The sequence below is a fragment of the Sphaerodactylus townsendi genome, linkage group LG09 (assembly GCF_021028975.2).
Source record: "Sphaerodactylus townsendi isolate TG3544 linkage group LG09, MPM_Stown_v2.3, whole genome shotgun sequence".
In the NCBI taxonomy this organism is placed as follows: domain Eukaryota; kingdom Metazoa; phylum Chordata; class Lepidosauria; order Squamata; family Sphaerodactylidae; genus Sphaerodactylus; species Sphaerodactylus townsendi.
Window position 1 is genome coordinate 43212217 of NC_059433.1, and position 19202 is coordinate 43231418.

The following is a 19202-nucleotide window of genomic DNA, read 5'->3' on the forward strand; positions in this document are numbered from 1 at the left end:
TGTCTTCTCAATATCCTTTTTGAGATGCGGCGACCAGAACTGGACACAGTACTCCAAGTGCGGTCGCACCACTGCTTTATATAAGGGCATGACAATCTTTGCAGTTTTATTATCAACAATTCCTTTTCTAATGATCCCCAGCATAGAGTTTGCCTTTTTTACAGCTGCCATGCATTGAGTTGACATTCCCATGGAACTATCAACTAAGACGCCTAAATCCCTTTTCCTGGTCTGTGACTGATAGCACTGACCCCTGTAGCGTGTATGTGAAGTTTGGATTTTTTGCCCCTATGTGCATCACTTTACATTTTGCTACATTGAACTGCATGTGCCATTTCTGAGCCCACTCACCTAATTTATGAAGGTCTGCTTGGAGCTCTTCGGCAATCCTTTGTGGTTCTCACCACCCTACATAATTTGGTATCATCTGCAAACTTGGCCACCACGCTTACCCACCCCCTACTTCCAGGTCATTTATGAATAGGTTAAAGAGCACTGGTCCCAAAACGGATCCTTTTGGGGACACCACTCCCGACATCTTTTCCATTGTGAGAACTTCCCATTTACACTCCACTCTTTGCTTCCCTGTTTCTCAACCAGTTTTTAATCCATAGGAGGACTTCCCCTCTTATTCCTTCATTGCTGAGTTTTCTCAACAGCCTCTGGTGAGGAACTTTGTCAAAAGCCTTTTGGAAATCCAAGTAGACAATGTCCACCGGTTCACCCTCGCCCACATGCCTGTTTACACCCTCAAAAGAACTCTAAGTAGTAAGTTTTGTAAGACAGGATTTGTTCTCTGCAAAAGCCATGCTGACTCTTTCTCAGCAGGTCTTGCTTTTCTACATGTTTTATAATTTTATTCTTAATGATATATTCTACTTAATGGCTCAGGAACAGATGTCAAACTGACTGGCCTGTAATTTCCCGGGTCCCCCCTAGATCCTTTTTTAAAGATTGGTGTGACATTGGTCATCTTCCAGTCTTCAGGGATGGAGCCTGATTTCAGGGATAAGTTGCATATTAAAGTGAGAAGATCAGCAATTTCATGCTTGAGCTCTTTAAGAACTCTTGGGTGAATGCAATCTGGTATTTGGTAACATTTGGTTTTGGTAACATTTAGTTTGGTAACATTTAGTTTGGTAGGGGATTTGGTAACATTTAGTTTATCAATGGCTGCCAGGGGATTTGGTAACATTTAGTTTATCAATGGCTGCCAGAACTTCTTCCTTGTCTACCACTATTTTCGCTAGTTCCTCGGATTCGCCTCCTAAGAAGCTTGATTCAGGTGCAGGAATTTTCCCCACCTCCTCTTGGGTGAAGACAGATGCAAAGAATTCATTCAGCTTCTCTACAATCTCCCTGCCATCTTTTAGCACACCCTTTGTTCCTTTGTCATCTAACGGGCCTACCGCTTCCCTTGCTGGCTTCCCTGCTTTTAATGTACTTGAAGAACTGTTTGTTGCTGGTCTTGATGTTCGCAGCCATGCGTTCCTCATAATCCTTTTTTGCCTCCCTTACAGCTAACCTGCTTCTCTTTTGCCACCATTTGTGTTCCCTCTCATATTCTTCATCAGTCAAACAGGACTTCCATTTTCTAAAAGACATTTTCTTTTTTCTGATAATTTCCTCAACTTCTCTTGTTAACCATGGTGGCTTTCTTTTGGACTGGGTGCTGCCTTTTCTAACCTGTGGAACACATTCCAGCTGAGCTTTTATTACTGTGTTTTTAAATAACCTCCAAGCATCCTGGACAGTTTTGACTCTCTTGATTTTCCCTTTCAGCTTCCTGCGCACTATCCCCCTCATCTTTGAGAAATTTCCCTTTCTGAAGGCAAATGTAACTACATTAGTAGTTGTCACTTGTTCACATGCTGAGATACTGAATCTGACATCATTGTGGTCAGTGTTCCCTATCGGCTCAACAACACTGACTTCCTGCACCAGGTCGTGGGTCCCACATAGAATTAGATCTGGGATCACCTCTCCCCTGGTTGGTTCCACAACCATCTGCTCTAAGCCACAGTCATTTAGCATATCCAGGAATGCTCTCTCCTTACTATGATCTGAACATGCATTTTCCCAGTTTATATGGGGATAGTTAAAATCACCCATTACCACTACATTTTTGTTTTTGTTGGCCTCTCTAATTTCTTTTTCCATCTCAGAATCCTCTTGTGCACTTTGGTCAGGGGGACGATAATATATTCCTAATATTAAACTGTCCTTCACACCTGGTATTGATATCCACAGTGATTCTGTAGGGGAACCAGCTCCCTTTGCATTGTCTATTTTATGTGATACTATGCTCTCTTTGATGTAAAGGGCAACTCCACCCCCAATGCGCCCTGTCCTATCCTTCCTATAGAGCCTAGAAATTGGTATAACAGCATCCCACTGGTTCTCCTCATTCCACCACGTCTCTGTAATGCCCACTATATCAAAGTCCTCCTTCAAAACTCTGAACTCCAGCTCCCCCATTTTAGGTCGAATGCTTCTACTATTAGCATAGAGACACCTGTATACCCTGTCTCTGTCCTTAACCTGGGATTTATGTGCTTTACCCTCAAGTCTTTTGTAGACACCTTATCCCTTTTGTCACATGCACATTGGTTATGTTCCTCGCTTGTATGTGGTTGATTTAGAAAAACCTCCCTCTCTGTCTGCATCCCCATAGATACTGTATTCCGAACCGAAGTCACCTCAGCTCCTGTCGGCTTTCCCCCAGTGATCAGTTTAAAAGCTGTTCTGCCACCTTTTTAATGTTGAGCGCCAGCAGCCTGGTTCCTCTTTGGTTAAGATGAAGCCTGTCCCGTTTGTACAGGCCTGCCTTATCCCAAAAGGTTCCCCAGTTCCTGACAAATCTGAAACCCTCTGCCTTACACCACCTTCTCATCCACGCATTGAGACCCTGTATCTTCGCTTGCCTAGCTTGCCCTGCGCGTGGAACGGGTAGCATTTCTGAGAATGCCACCTTGGAGGTCCTGGACTTCAACCTGTTTCCTAGTAGCCTAAATTTAGCTTCCAGAACCTCCCGGCTACATTTCCCAATGTTGTTGGTGCCAATGTGGACCACCACTGCTGACTCCACCCCAGCAATGTCTAAAAGCCTATCTAGACGAAGCGTGACATCCGCAACCTTCGCACCAGGCAGGCAAGTCACCATGCAGTCATCACGTCTCTCACAAACCCAACTCTCTACATTTCTAATGATCGAATCACCCACTACGAGGAGCCCCCACCTCCCCGAGGGGTATCCTCAGTGTGAGAGGATAGCTGATCACCAGTTAAGGAAGGGATCCCATCTAAGGGAGCATCTTCCCCCACCTCAGACTGGCACCCTCCGTCCCCAAGACCTTCATTCTCCATGACATCTGAAGAGATGTCACCTTGGGAGTGGGACTCAAGCAGTTAAGTCCCCAGCCTCGCCTGTCACCCTCTCTGCCTCTTTCAGCTTCTCCAGGTTCGCTTTCACCTTGGCTTCAAGAGAAGCGCGACATGTTCCTTGAGTTGCCAGGGAGCTCTAATATTCGCAGCGTAGGGCACACCCACGACTTCTGTCCTAGTGGCAGATAGTCATACCATGTTGACACTCAGTCCTAAAACACTGGAAAGCCCTCATCCCCCTGCTGGCTTTCTGCCTTCATATCTGATTTGTTTAGATATTTAAATATTAAGCTTTTAGTCAGTGCCCCCCTGGAGCTATCTGCACGTACTATCTGTCAAATATGTCCTTATGAATTTAAAAAAACAAAATAAGCTGAATTAAAATTGCTGTTCGCCGTTAGATTGAAATGGTCTCAATTCAGAGACTGAACTAAATACCCACCTCTGGTTCCAGAGACTGAACTAAAGCCCCACCTCTCAGGAGCCCAGGACAAAGAGGAACAAGAGATGAACTCTGTTAACCCCTGTTAAGCCCCACCTTCCAGATTCAGCAGCCTTAGCTCACAGGAGCCTTACAAGGAGAAAAAGAGATAACCCCTGTTAAAATACACTGTTTTAAAAGCTGTGGCTTTGAGAAAAGCCCTCCAAAATTAACACCAGCAGGTCACTCTGCTCTTCCTGGCCAAGTCTTCTCCTCCACTGCTTCTACTCCTCTCTGCTGGTTCCAGAGACTGAACTAAAGCCCCACCTCTGGTTCCAGAGACTGAACTAAAGCCCCACCTCTCAGGAGCCCAGGACAAAGAGGAACAACCTTATCTGGACCACTTCAACCTACTTGACCCATAAGATGTGGACAGAACGCTGGTAGCTGTATGATCTACCACATGTACTTTTGACCCATGCCTTTCCTGGATGGTGAAAGCCAGCAGGGAGCTGCTTCAGAGCCACCTGTTGGAAATTATTAATAACTCTCTTGAGCAAGGAACTTTCCTGGGTCGGCTTAAAGAGACAGTGGTCCACCCGCTCCTGAAAAGACCACAATTACATCCTGAGGATCCGGCCAGTTACCACCCAGTATCCAATCTACCTTTTCTGGGTAAGGTAGCGAGTGGTGGCAGATCAGCTCTAGCAATTTCTGGATGAAACACTCGCATTGGATCTCTTCCAGTCTGGTTTCCACACTGGCCACAGGACGGTACTGGTCACTGTCGTGGACAAACTCCTGCTTCACTTGGACAAAAGTGGGTCAGCGCTGTTGGTGTTGTTAGATCTCACCACAGCATTCGATGTGGTAGATCACAACCTTTCATTACAGAATCCATCCCAGTCTGCATGCCAACCTTTCTTATAGTTAGCCAAGTTTCTTATCCCTATTTCATGTTGCTTCAAACTGCCAAGCTTCCAGATCATGGAAAGAAAATATGATACATTATCAAGGAACTATATGAACTACACATTTCCCTTCTGTAGATCATGTTGTACCTTCATGGCACAGAAATATTTTCCAGTACAAATCAGTTGCATTGATGCTCCTCAACGAAAGCTACTGTGCCCTAGGCAAAGTACAGAGGTCAGATACACTATTTATAGCCAAGTTGCTCCCATTCCCTGCCAGATGGCAGGCTAGCCTTACTACCATTGCTTAAAGAGTCAAAACAAGTTCCAAAGTTGTTTCTCACTCTGGGTTCAAACAGAAGCAGCTGTTTGCCATGGTATTTTTGTCATGACCAAGTGAGATACCATTTGCTGTTCCAGAAAAGCCCCAAATACTACCACTAAAAAAAATCACTGAAGTTAAAATATGTTAAGGTGCAAACTAAAAAATTTCACTGCTAAAGCACTAATAAAGAGACATCAAATTTTAAGATTGCAATTCATTTCTTTAACATTTCTTACCTGTTCACATTATCTTCTGTTCTCGGATGAGCTACAACAATGGTAAGATGAATAGCTTGAACTCGACTTTGTGCTCTCAAGAGATTAGGCTCTTTAGTGCACATAAACTTTTGAATATCTTCAATTTTGTCTAAAATATTTAAAAAGTGATTTTTTAAAAAAGTTAATGACTAAATGCCCAATTTTTGTTGAAGTTTTAATGCCTCATATAGGAATGTGATTCTGGAAGATCTTTCAACAGCTCTCCCATGTACTTTTAATTGCTCAATCACAGACACTCCAATTCAGAAACAGCATAGCCTTGCCCCCATGTTACAGTGAATGCATATAAAGCCTGCATGTATATGTGGCCATCTGTTTGTAAGAAAGAGCCAAAGTGTGTTCACTAGGCTTGAGCAAAAACCAAAAAAACCCCAGTAAAATTTGGTTTGGATTATTTTGGCTTTAAAATTATCAGGCTACGGGCCTGCTTCTGTATATAAATTGTATTTGCATTCATTGTAATTTGTATACAGAGCTCATTTACATGAGAAGGAGAATTTACACTTCCATCCAGTACAGATTTCCTCCTACCACCCCAATTGAAATCATGGGTCCAATGCAGTGGTGGGATTCAGCAGGTTCACACCACTTCGGCAGAACCAATTGTTAACATTGTCCTTGTAAACAACCAGTTGTTAAATTATTTGAATCCCACCACTGGTCCCATGGCTATTCATTTGATGTGCTTAGTTGTTGCTCTGGCACCTCCCAAATGAGAACACAAGACAAAAATATGGGTTTAACAAGCTTTATTTATTTAAAAATCTAATCAATGACATTGGTTACTACAATAAACTAACTATCCCATTACCAGACTGCACTATGTGCCGACAGGTGCCCAGCCTCAGCCCCCTCCTTGATGTGCCATAAGGTCAACAGAGGTTTGAAAAGACGCTGCTCAATACCAAGGGCACTCTTTCCCAGCACACCCAACCTTAAGGTGTTTGATGGCATGTTCCTCCACCATGCCAAATGCCATGGGGTGTTTGCCAATGCTCCTACCTAACTTGGAATGACCTGCCTTATTCCTGTCAAAGACAAAATACTGCATGGTGCAGAGAGTAACTCCCCTATAAAGCCACATAATGCCTTCTTCCCCATTAGCTGAGTACTCTCTAGCCCTGGCCAATCATGCCTTCTGCCTCCTTGGAAGAAAGGGGACCAGGGCAAAATTATTGACAGCATTAATGTCATGAATTGTCCTTGTCTAGAAATCAATTCCATTGTTTAACAAAACAAATAATTGTAAGTTATTTATCTTAAAGCCAAAGCAAGGGCAGAGCTTTTCCACCATATTATGGTTAGTTTTATTTTTGTGCAATGGACAGGAATGCCAAACTTGTTTGAGATTAGAAAAAGCTCTTCAGCAGAAGAGATTCCTCATTATGTCTCACAAGCCTATTTTTGAGAGATTAAATGATTCTTATGCGCAGCTTCAGATTTCTTGATGAACTTGACAGAATGCAGAACGCGTTTCCAGCTTTGCCTGAAAACCTGCATAACAATAAGACACGTCCTAAAATTTTCAAGACAAAGAATATATTCTGAAGAAATAGCATCTCATGCTGGTTCTGAATTTCAATTTCACTGTAAGCAGAAAACGTACGAAAAGTATGCCAGTATTAATGTGATCTTTATGCAGTTGTCAATTGTTAATAGGCTGTGAAAATTGGATAGTATTTCCATAATTAATCATGTGATATTTTCTGACTGCAAGAAGAAACTGATGTCTTTTTCTAAATGAGAAACTATGGCTCATTCCGCACATGCAGAATAATGCACTTTCAAACAGCTTTCAGTGCTCTTTGAAGCTGTGCGGAATAGCAAAATCCACTTGCAAACAGTTGTGAAAGTGGTTTGAAAATGCATTATTCTGCGTGTGCAGAAGGGGGAGGTGTTTTCTTTTGAAAACAGTGGTTAGTATTAGGATAAAGCTGAATGAAAGTAAATATGGGAAAGAAAATCTTCATGGTTAGGAGGTTTCCTATACTGTGGAAAAAGTTATAGTAGAGTGGTATAATTGAACATTACGCACAGAATACATTACATTTCTGAGGAGTCAAAAGTACTCCCTAATTATGTTATGTATTTCTTTTGTATCCCACTTTTCTCCCAATGGGCACCCAGAGTGATTTACAGCAATATTCTCCTTTCCCACATTTTACTCTCATTCCTACTTGTGATTTAGGTTAGGTTGAGACTATGTGACCAGCCCAAGTTCTCCCAGCGAACTTCCATGGCAAATAGAGCATTTAAACCTAGTCCAACACTCAATCCATTAATAGTGCTCATTATGCTTCTGTGTAACATTTTGTATTTTTAATTTGATGAAATGAATTGAAAAATCAATCAATTAGTATTTTAAATAATCATTGCAAAAAAGACATCTTAAGGACACACATTGATTATCTGCCTTTTAACCAACCTAAAATTATTTAATAGATTGACAGTTTTAATTACTATTTTGTAACATGTAAGGGAGGGAGCTTAAGAATTTTTTATCAGAAGTTTGCCCATCTTGATCTTGGTTTTAACTTTAAAATAAAAAGTGCATATCTCTGGTTTGCTGCTATAGTTTGCACAATTTGCACAATTTTGGTTGGGTCTGAAAAATTTTTATGAAGTTAAAAGACATTGCATAGAATTCTTCTGATCCTACTGCTGCTGCTGAACTTTGCAAAATGTGAAAAGTCTGTTCCTCAGTCTAACTCCTTTGTAACTTGTTAGTAGAGCACATTATTTGAAAGAGGCCAAATAGTACCCCACAATGAGAAAAGTATCCTAGTGGCTTCACACTATTCTGGAAGAAAGTTAATCGTAGTCTCTAAGCTATTACCTGTGGAACACTGCTACAACTTCTTTATACGGCTTCAGGGAGTCTATTTTCAGAGATTGATCAGGTCTACAAATACAATCACTTTTATATTCAAAAAGAAAAACACAAATCTATATATGTGGCAGATATAAAGAATAAAAATATGCATTTCCATCAACATTTCATTACAATATGCACTACACTAATTAATCCACACATTCCATTATTTTCCTAAATCTGGGACAAGATCGTTTGAGTCTCATCTACTTCAATTTGTCTGTTTCAACAATATTAAGACAGTGCAGAAAGCACCATATCAGTTTTCCAGTATCAGGCTATATGAACAGCTAACAAATATTCAGCAGCAGCCCGTGATTGTTAAAACTAAACCATGTACGGTAATTAGTCATTAAATTAGGAGGTTCTTATAACCATAAGTCAATGAAATCATTTCCAGAATTACCTTTCAGTGTTGCATTTTATAAATGAATGAAATGAATTGTCGTTATAGTACATTTACTTTTCAGATAAACTTCACTACCTAGCTATTTGTTTAGACATGTAAAGAATTCCTCAGCTATTGGATTTTAAAATAAATCCATAATATCATGGTGTTGTGGTTAATATCAGTGGATTCTAATCTAGTTAACCAGGTTTGTTTCTTAATTCCTCCACATGAATCCTGCTGGGTGACTTTGGGCCAGTCACAGCTCTCTCTGAACTCTCAGTCCCACTAACCTCACAAGGTGTCTGTTGTGGGAAGAGGAAGAAAAAGAGTTTGTAAGCCACTTTGAACTCAGTACTTTGAAACTCAGTGGGTGCATTCCGTGTTTTTCACACACACACACCTCGCAGCCCCGTCCCCTCCCCCCACAGCCCCCCTTACCTTTTCCAGCCAGTAGAAAACAGCTTTCTGCCAGCTGAAAATGGGCCAGGCTGATGGGGCAGGGCCAGGTCTGGTGAGGTGGGGGAAGTGGTGAAGGGGGCAGAAGTGGGGAAGGGGGGTGATTTCATGCCCCCCTGTCTTAGAGCAGCAAGATTCAAATTCCTTGATATATAAAAACATATGCAGACTCATCTTTTTTTATTCTTCCCAACTCATATCTCCCAAACACTTGCATCCCATAAATTTCCATGGGTTATTCACCCTGTGAGGTTAGAGAATCAGTAGTTTTTTTTAAAAAAAAACACCTAATATGCTGAACTGCAGTTTCCATTAAAAGACAACAGAAAATCACTGTCCTCTAAATCATAATATGGGCAATGTTTCACCTTATTATACTTTACCTTTCAAGCTCCCCCTGTAATTTTCTTAAAGTGGCTCTATGCGGTCACTGCAGTATTGATACCAAAATTATGCAATATTTACAGTGTACTGATTACTACAAATAACTCTTAGGAATAGCTGTTCAATAAAGATCAAGTTACAGAAACTGCATAATGGGCAGAAACTGCATAATTTAAATCAGCTTGTATTTTAAGTTCATCATGGAAGAAAATAATGATGCAATTTCTGACCTTTCTGTTTTAAACAACATCATCAACTGTACTACAGGAGAGAAAGGCAGGGTATAAATCCAAACCCTTCTTCTACTAAACTTCTATTGAGCATCTATGCCATATATTCTGAAACAACTTTTTATCAGGTTGGTTCATGAGTAAGCCTCCTTCCTCTCCCTTTTCTCATTTCTGTACTCTTTCCTTATAAACCACAATTTGATGTTATATTCAAGACAGTTATATTTGATGTTATATCAAATTTGATGTTATATCCAAGACAATTTGATGTTATATCCAAGAGAGTTCATACTTGTCTTCCAGACCAGAATTAGAAGCTCTCTTCATATTGTTATTTCCAGGTTCTGGCTTGGAGGACAGTTTATCAATGCAAATAAAAGCTCTATCATTAGTTAACTTGATCATCTCTGTCTCAGTACTTATGCAACCAGGAGTGCCTGCATAGCTATCAGTTTTAAAGAGTGTTGGGAATCACAAACACAGATGTTCTAAAAGTAATGGGTGGGTATTTCTGTCAAACATCTACTTTTGTATTCTGATCTCATTGTTTTATTTTCTTTGCCATTTTGAGTAGTTTTGATTGCTACACAGTTTATATATGAAATATATATTTGGTAGTAGTAAATTTATTTCAGCACATATGTGATTGCACAACCCTAAAATCCTTTAGAATTACAGCAGCTTCTACAGTCCCCAAAGATCATGTGCAGGTGTGAAGCAAAACTCATAGCTGTAAAACAAGAATCTAAATTCCACATTCCAGAAGAACGGAAATGAAGTAGTATCTGCCAAAGGAAAGTACAGTCACAATGAATTGTCTCAAACCCACCTACCTCACAAGGTATCCGTTATGGGGAGAGGAAGGGAAGAAGTTTGTAAGCTGCTTTGATATTCCTTAAGGTTGAGAAAAGCAAGGTATAAAACCAAACTCTTCTACTGCTGCTGTTTGAAAATGAACTGGAAACCAGTGTAAATGGGCCAAACTGGAGTGATGTGGCCCCTATAACTCACTCCAGTCAACATTTTGGCTGCAGTGCTCTGAGCCAGTTGATGTTTCCAAACACTTATTAAGGGCAGCCCCATGTAGAGTATATTGCAGTCATCTAAACTAGATGTAACCAGAGCATGAACCACAGTGACCAGTTCTTGTCTGTCCAGGAAAGACCACAGCTAGCTAACCAGTCAAAGCTGCTAAAAGGCAGTCCTGGCCACAGCTGCCATCTGCTAATCCAGCATGAGGTCTGGGTCTAAGAGCATCACCAGAATATGCAGGTCAGATCCAAAAAGACCTCTGACCACTGGAACAGTTCTGCTGGCCTACACTATGGGGACACAATCTTGATGGGAAAGTGTTGTTTCTTTGTCATTACTATTGCCAAGGAGTACAATTCAAAATGACATTTTGCCTATGACTTATTAAATTTATCCCAAGTCTTCCTCAGCTCTTGCCTTAGCTGTCTTCCTTGTTCCTTCATTGCCCACAGCCCTTCAGTAAACCAAGGGAGTAGCTGGCATCTAGCACTTGTGAGAGAGTACCTCGAAACAATTGTGTCAATGGCCCAGGTCATTTTTTCATTCCAGAAGCCAACTAGAGCATCAAGAAGAGCACCAGCAATATCAATTGGAAAATTCTCTAGAATCATTAGAAAACCATTAAGATCCCCTTGGCTTGGAAGGGGGATTATTCTGGGGGTGGATCATCTTAAGAGTATTGCTATCCTTATAAGCTATCCATGATTAGCCATACAGGACTGGGCTGGCATGCATCACTGAGTCATTTTATTTAAAACATTTGTCAGTAGCCTTTCTCTCTTGCAGAGCTCAAGGTGGCTTACAGTATAGACAAAACATTATAACAAAACAAAAATAGCAACGATAAAATCCATAAAAGTCTAAGAGGTCCCTTCCGCACATGCAGAATAATGTACATTCAATCCACTTTCATAATTGTTTAAAAGTGGATTTTGCTATTCTGCACAGTAAAATCCAGCTTCCAAGTGCGTTGAAAGTGAATTGAAAGTGCATTATTCTGCTTGTGCGGAAGGGGCCTAAAAATTCCAATTAGGATTGTCAATAATAAAAGATAAATCAATCAAAATACAGTCTTAAATAAAACTGTCTTCAACTGACTCTTGAACATTAACCATGAGGGGGACCAGACAGGCATATCTTCCTGGGAAAGCTGTTCCATAACAGGGAAGCTGACACAGAAGAGGCCCTCTCATGCACCAACCCAAAACATCTCCCTGCAATTTCAATTCTTGGCTGAAATGCAGTCCATTGCATAGTTTTTATTCCTAACCATATTGATTTATTTGTTTCTGTAAATTTATTTCTAATGCACCACCAGAGTCCTGGATGAGGTACAATCACTTCACTCTTTTACATTCACCTCATTAGTCAGAATTGCTGTTTGGGTTCATGTATTGTCAAACAATGACTGTATTGATGATGTGCAGAAGAACCAACATTATCCCAAATAGACTATACCTTTATTTGGGGCTAAATAAAGGCAAACTGAGGGGACATCTAGGATGCTACATTGGACACCAGTCTGAGGGGAGCCAAGAGCACTGTGCCAAGCTGCTGCTCCTCCTCTCCTCCAACCTTTGCATTATTGCACTGCCAAAAGGCTGCTACTATCTGCAGCTGCATGGGACCCATGGAAGAGATGGGGTGAGGCCACTGTACCTGACTGGGCCCACCACTAGCCAAGGTCACCCCATAGCAACATTTGGCATACTGCAGCCAAGGAAGATCCCGTGCTGTTCACCCTGCCAGGCAATCGGGTAGCAATCTGGAGAGATAGCAAGCAGCTTCTCCTCACCCAGTTTGTGTGGATGTGCAGCTCCTCCTCCCCAGCTTCTTATGCAGATATGTAGAAAAAAGTGCCTGCACAAAAGAGGCCTGTGCTCCTTCCCAGCAGGAGTAAGTTGGGGATTGAGGCAGGGGCATTAATGTGGCCGAGGACATCTGGGTCTCTGTGTTGGTTTTCCTGGTCTTTTCCTAGGTATCTATCTGCTGCAGCATCCTAGGAGGCTTCAGTGTTGCATGTTGTCAGCTGGACATCCAGCCCAATTACCACCCTCATTGTGCAATGCATCTGTAGGAAGTGGCCAGGTTGTTTGGACAGGGAGGTCATGCTACCAATCCCATCCTTCTGCTTTCCAGCTTGCTGGTAAGTGTGGGTGGAATACTCCACTTCCAGACAAAGCTCACCTTACCCTTAGCACCTCCAGACTGCTGGATCACAAGGTCACGCACAGGGCAGGCTGGCCCCTGTTCACTTTTCTTTCAATACGAAGTGGTTAAAAAATCAGCATTAAAAAAACATTTATGAAACAAAATTAACATTTTAAACAACTCATTCATAAATCAAAATCATAGGAAAGGCCAACAAAAGTTATTTACCAGCACAATTTCTACCACTTGTTTCCCCTGTGACTAAACCAGTTTAGAGTTAGACTAAGAAAGTTTAACATTATCATCCAGCTAGATATTTGGGGCCTGAGCATTTTTGTCCTAGTAATTTTGAATGTGACTAAATTTCTCCTTTCACCATCAAATTTCTCCTTGTACCATCAATGTACTTTTCTCTTACTATTCGAGTTGCCCCCCTACACCTGCCACTAAGGGTAAAAGCTTTCAAGCTGAAGGAGGCAGCTTGCGTAACAAAATGGTCCATGGTGTCTTCCTTTTCGAAATGTAAATATTGTTCCCCCCTTTTATGCTAATGTGCCCTTGGAATTTTCCAATATACAGATGCTGTCCAGTGTCCACATTCTAGTTTTCCTGCAACTAGAAAACTAACTCATGTTCCCCTGTTCTACCTGGTGAAGTTAACCAATAGATTATAGTCAACATTTATATCAAAAAGAAACTTAGTGATGATTAGTGATGTGCTCCATGTTGGGAAACCCCCAGAAAACTCCATGGTGGAAGAGCTTTGGGAATTCAGTTCTGAATCATATTTAGCATTATAGGTAAGTCAGCCCTTGTTACAGTTCTGCCACTGATTCACCAGGAACAAATTAACATTTTCACTGTCATTCTGGGGGCTCTCTAGGCCTCACTGGAGGTCTGCAGTTCTACTCACTAGAGAACACATAGCCACCATTAATGTACCTCTATAGAAAACAAGTGAAAGTGCATGGGATCCATCCTTAGTGGCTGCAAAACCAGAATCACTGGGAGTGTAAAATGAAATTGAAACCACAGGTAGGGAATACACTTTGGAACCATTTTCTTAAATATCAACACAAGTTTAAATAAGGATGTCTTAAAAACAAGAGGCAAAAATCTGGAGTAGAAATATAGGATATGAGAGTCACAAAAACCATAGAACTGACCAACATGGGCACCCCAATCCGGGGGATGGGGAAAGGGATGGACTCACCTTAGGACATGGCACAGTCCTACACCAACGTGTTTGCTCCCTCTGCTGGCACAAGGACCAATTCTGCTGGCAGAGGGGAAGTGATATGCAGGTGGACGCCCCTTAGCCCCACAGTCACAAAAGCTGGGGGCTGCAGTGGAAGTGCACTAGTGTCCAGGATGGATGCTGGTATGTGAGGGAGGGGCAGGCTGGGGCATTCCTGAAGGTGGAGCTGACATTAGTTGGCTCCCACCCTGGGTTTGCAGCCAATTGAGTTGCAGCCCTGGCCTGGACTTAAGCCACACTTTGGGGTGGCATAAGTCCTTTGGCCCAAATAGAGGGCTTTCCAGTGGCAAGGGTGGTTTGGGGAGGGGGTGTTTTCTCCCTCTCTGCACTTCCAGAAAGTCATCTGGAGGAGATGGGGCTGCGCAGGAACAGTGCTGTCCCTGGCCACCTCACTGTTTGGGTTGCACTGCTAAACTATCCAAGCAAGATTAATTTCAGTGGACTAGGAATTGTTAAACTAGTACATGGATTCCAAAAGGAAAGAGCAGCATCTTTGTAATGCTAAGTCATCTGGATGTGCATCAAGCTCTATTGTTGTAATCTATACTCCTTTTACCATCACTGGTACACAAATAGGATAATCTTTTAAAAAAGTAATGTTTTCAGTTTTCACAACTTGAAATATTACTTAACAAGACCACATTTCCCAGCAAGAAACAGCACAAATTGAGACAATAACATCAGACATTATAGCACAGACAGAGTAATTGAGTACTGACAGATATCCCAGGAAAAAAGTCATGAGCTAGTCTATCTACCAATTATGCAATAACACATGCCACCATTAAAAAAGAAGGGATCTCTTCTGTCACCTATTATTTTTTACAAGATGGAAAGGCTCAATTCTGCTATCAACATGACAGCATGGATTAAAGTTATCCTGAAAATGAATATCTACTGATTTCTTATGAAACTGCAGCAAGAAACTGCAGCAATTTATGGTCCAGGATAATCACTCCATCTTAGAACACAGGAATGGACATTATCCTGCTACTCTTTATGTATGAAGGAGTTATTTAAAAAAAAACCTGCCATCAGGCAGAGAGACTTCACAGTAGAAGCATCCATCAAATAGAGCTGAATATTTCACTCTTACAATGAGATTTGGAGACATGGAATACTACGCCAGAAGAATAAACCTAGCAAATTAAAAAGCCAGGTGACTCATCAGTGGCCTTTGTCTTGTACTGAGTATTTCAATGCAATGTTCTGCCCTCTCAGAATATCTGAAATTAATCTAACTGAAAGACATCAGAAAGATGTCATGGATCCAGAATTTAAGCAAACCTACAGCTTTTCAGCTGGTCTGTATTGCTATACTTTTTACAGCAGCTAAATCCACAAACATTAGCAAAAACATTTATATCCATGTAGGGAAAAAGTTCCCTTGCTAATTTTGGCACATTACTGTTCAATTAATTTTGGCACATTACTGTTCAAGCTTGGTCAGTTGGCACTTGGCAGTCCCACCAAAAACATTTGTTTTAAATACAATTTGCAGTGCCACATAGCATTTGGCAGGTTAAGATCACCAGAAAATAATTTCAGAGAGTTCCCGAAGGTGTGACGTCCCACTCCAGAAATGCAAATAGAATCCAAACCACCAAAAGACAAATCCCAGATAATTTCTTTCAGGTACAAATCATCAATTTAGCTACTGCCTGGTAGTAGTAAAAGGTTGCATTATGTATACCAGTGGTCTTCAAACTATGGCCCTCCAGATGTTCATGGACTACAATTCCCATCAGCCCCTGCCAGCATGGCCAAATGGTAGGGCTCATGGGAATTGTAGTCTATGAACATCTGGAGGGCCATAGTTTGAAGACCCCTGATGTATACTAATGAACTAATATGCATATATTAGAAATATTAAAAAGATGGAGCATTTAATTTGCATATTTTCATGAAAATGAGTTGAGACCATACCACCAATGTCACTGGAAATGATGTCACCATGCCCCAAGATGTCACTGGAGATTGGTCATGCTCCTGACATCACTGGAAGCACATCATCTGGGTGCAATTTCCCTTTCCCTGCATCACCACATGTAACATACATGTTTGCATCCACACCTCTGACACCACTGATGTCCTGTGACCAGGCCATGCCCCCTCTCACATCACAAAAAGTGACAGGGACACCTTGCATATTAATTAGGCAATTTCTACAGTTGGTCCTTCCCTACCCCAGACCCGAAAAGGTCGTGTCTAATCCCACCCCCGCCATATCACCAAATACTGTTTCTCTAGAACAGGGGCAGGGAACCTGCGGCTCTCCAGATGTTCAGGAACTACAATTCCCATCAGCCCCTACTGACAGAGGCTGATGGGAATTGTAGTTCCTGAACATCTGGAGAGCCGCAGGTTCCCTACCCCTGCTCTAGAACCACCTACTGCTGCATCACTGAATATCACCTTCATGGCCACACCCCATTACCAGTGATAATGCCAGAGTACATCCATGTGACCTCTCCAGCAACACACCCTGCCACCTCTGACCAATAGCAAAGAGTCTTGGACCTGCCTCCAAGTAGGTGGTTTTTTAAAAATTTAACACTTTGACACTACTGACAATGTGTTTTGGAGAGGCTGCTCCGATGTGTTGTACCTACCAGGCACCTGAAAAGCAAGTGCATGAGCACCCCATGACTCCAGAAGAAATATAATTAACCCTTCAAACAAAGAAAATACAATGCTGCACATGTGTGTGTGTGTGTGTGGGGGGGACATCGACCTACTAATGAATCTCTCCCTCAAGCCTGCTGATGAAGCAGACTTGGGAATCCCCAATCCACCTTGATTCATTTACAAGAACTCTCTTGAGGAATCTGAATACGAGGAAACTCCAGTGATGGAGGAGGAAGAAGGGGCTTTAAATGAAACACTGGAAGCAGAAAACACAGTTTCAAATTCATAGGTAATCAGGTAAAACATGTTTGTGAGTGGGTGAACAATGAACTTTGAGTGGTAAGTGTCGAGTTCTTTTTCACTGAACTATTTTTTAAATTTTTTACTCCGTTTTGACCAGCTTGATGAGGATTATATCCAGGCTTTTGGTGATCTCTGTATCAGTAACCCTGTTGACATGAATGTCTCTTGCATATCTTGTTTTTGTTCTTGCATTAATCCATGTGACAAGATAGTTGCCTTGATGTGTAAAACAGGGAAAAAGAGACCCCAGGGTAGATGCTCCTTAACTTTGGCCAAGTCAAAATATTCTGGCAGTGGGGCAAAATTCTTATAAATAATCTGAGGGTGTCCAATTGGATATTTATTTGTTTTGTTCACATATGGATTTGGATGGTGAAATAGTATTAATTAATTTTTTCACCTACCTTGGGCTTGTAATACAAGCAGATGGCATTTGACCATCCGCCACAAAAGTGTATCTCTGGGGATCCAGGATAATCTGCATTTTACATCTGCATTTTCATATAAAATAATTAATGCATGCTTTCACATTATGAGCCAGAAAAGTGTGGACCTTGAATTTTTTGCTGAATTTTTGTAAAACAAACTTTGAAGCACAGTCAGCTTGTATGAATCCCCAAGTGTTAGATTCCTCTTAGCCCATTGCAAAAATATAATTTGGTAAACATATATCAGTTTCTTGCATACATTCAAAATCATAAAAATATATATTTCTGTGTGATTCCAGATTGTTTAATAGATGGCATGAAACAGTGGTGGTTGTTTATGTCACTGACTGGTTCCTTGCACTGCTTAACCCACCAAACCATGAATGTGTTTCTCTTTGGTGCACATGCATGGCATGAATTGCAGTAGATTTTAATTTTGCAAATGTTTGGCAGAGACCTGTGCCTTTCAAAGCAGACTCTGTATCTGCAATATACTTTATAATTGGGGTTACCTTTCTTCCAGGAGCTGCAGATCACACTGGAACTCCAAATGTAAATGGCTTTTATATTTGCAGCTATGCGAGTGGCTATAAACGTTGCTACAGACAGCACAATTATTTTCTTGGCCAAAGAATGCCTTTATGTTTCTGGTTCCATACTAGAGATCCTCATGGAGCAAGAGGAAGTACGTTTCAGGGTATAAAGATTTCCTGGCCTGACCCTCCATTGGTCATCTATATCCACCTTCAAATGTTTTTCATATGTGGCCACATCAGACAATAATATTTCCCAATCATCAGAAATCCCAAGTCCCCTGTATAGCAGGCAAGCATTTCTGCTAATTCAGGTATAGTAACCAGCTCCTCTGACATAACCCCCAGGAGATTTATTCCAAAGCACCAGTTACCATTTGGATTAGTCACAGACTCTGACCTTACTTTATTTCTAGTTGCATAGAAGATACATGTTGTTCATCAGCAAGATTCCCTATATTACAACATTTTTTAATTACTTGTTCCAAGGGATGAAAGATTTGGTCATGTTTTGCTTCTTTCATCTTCTAATTCCATGCAAGATAGTGCTTTCTCTCCTAGGAAGTGATGCATCATTGAGATTTTAATGTAGAGTAATTTACTGTATCATGCCACATATAGTGATATTATATCATTATAAAGCTCTTCTAGAGATTCTTGACTTTAAACTTAATCACTGTCACTTGTAATTTTTCACTGCAGATGAGACTGAGCTTCTGGGCTGATTTGTCAATTATGTGATAATTGCTCAACATTATAGGGTTTTTTTAAAAAAAGCAGAACTGATTTTTAAAAACATTTTTCAACAGCTACCCTTGCCAAGCTCACTTGAAAGCATTTAATATTTGGTATGTTGTCCAAGTGCTGTGACTTCCGTAGTAATTTGCGTAGAATAGATTCCTAGTTCATTGTATATTCCAACTAGAGTTGTCAACTAACTAAAAAAATAGCCTGATATGCTCATCATCTTCTAACAAAAGTTCAATGTTCAGAAATCAGCAGAGAGAACTTCTTAGGGCATAGAGCATGGTCATTTTCATGTTTCTATAGATCAAACTTCTGTTAAAGTAAATTAACTTTAACTAGGGATGGCAGTGGCTGAAAATTGCATTTCCACTTCCATTGATTCTCCCTGAAAACCACCTAGCAATTGTTGCTTTCCATATATGTGTATACATACACACATATGGATTTCCAAAAATTTAATCAAACCT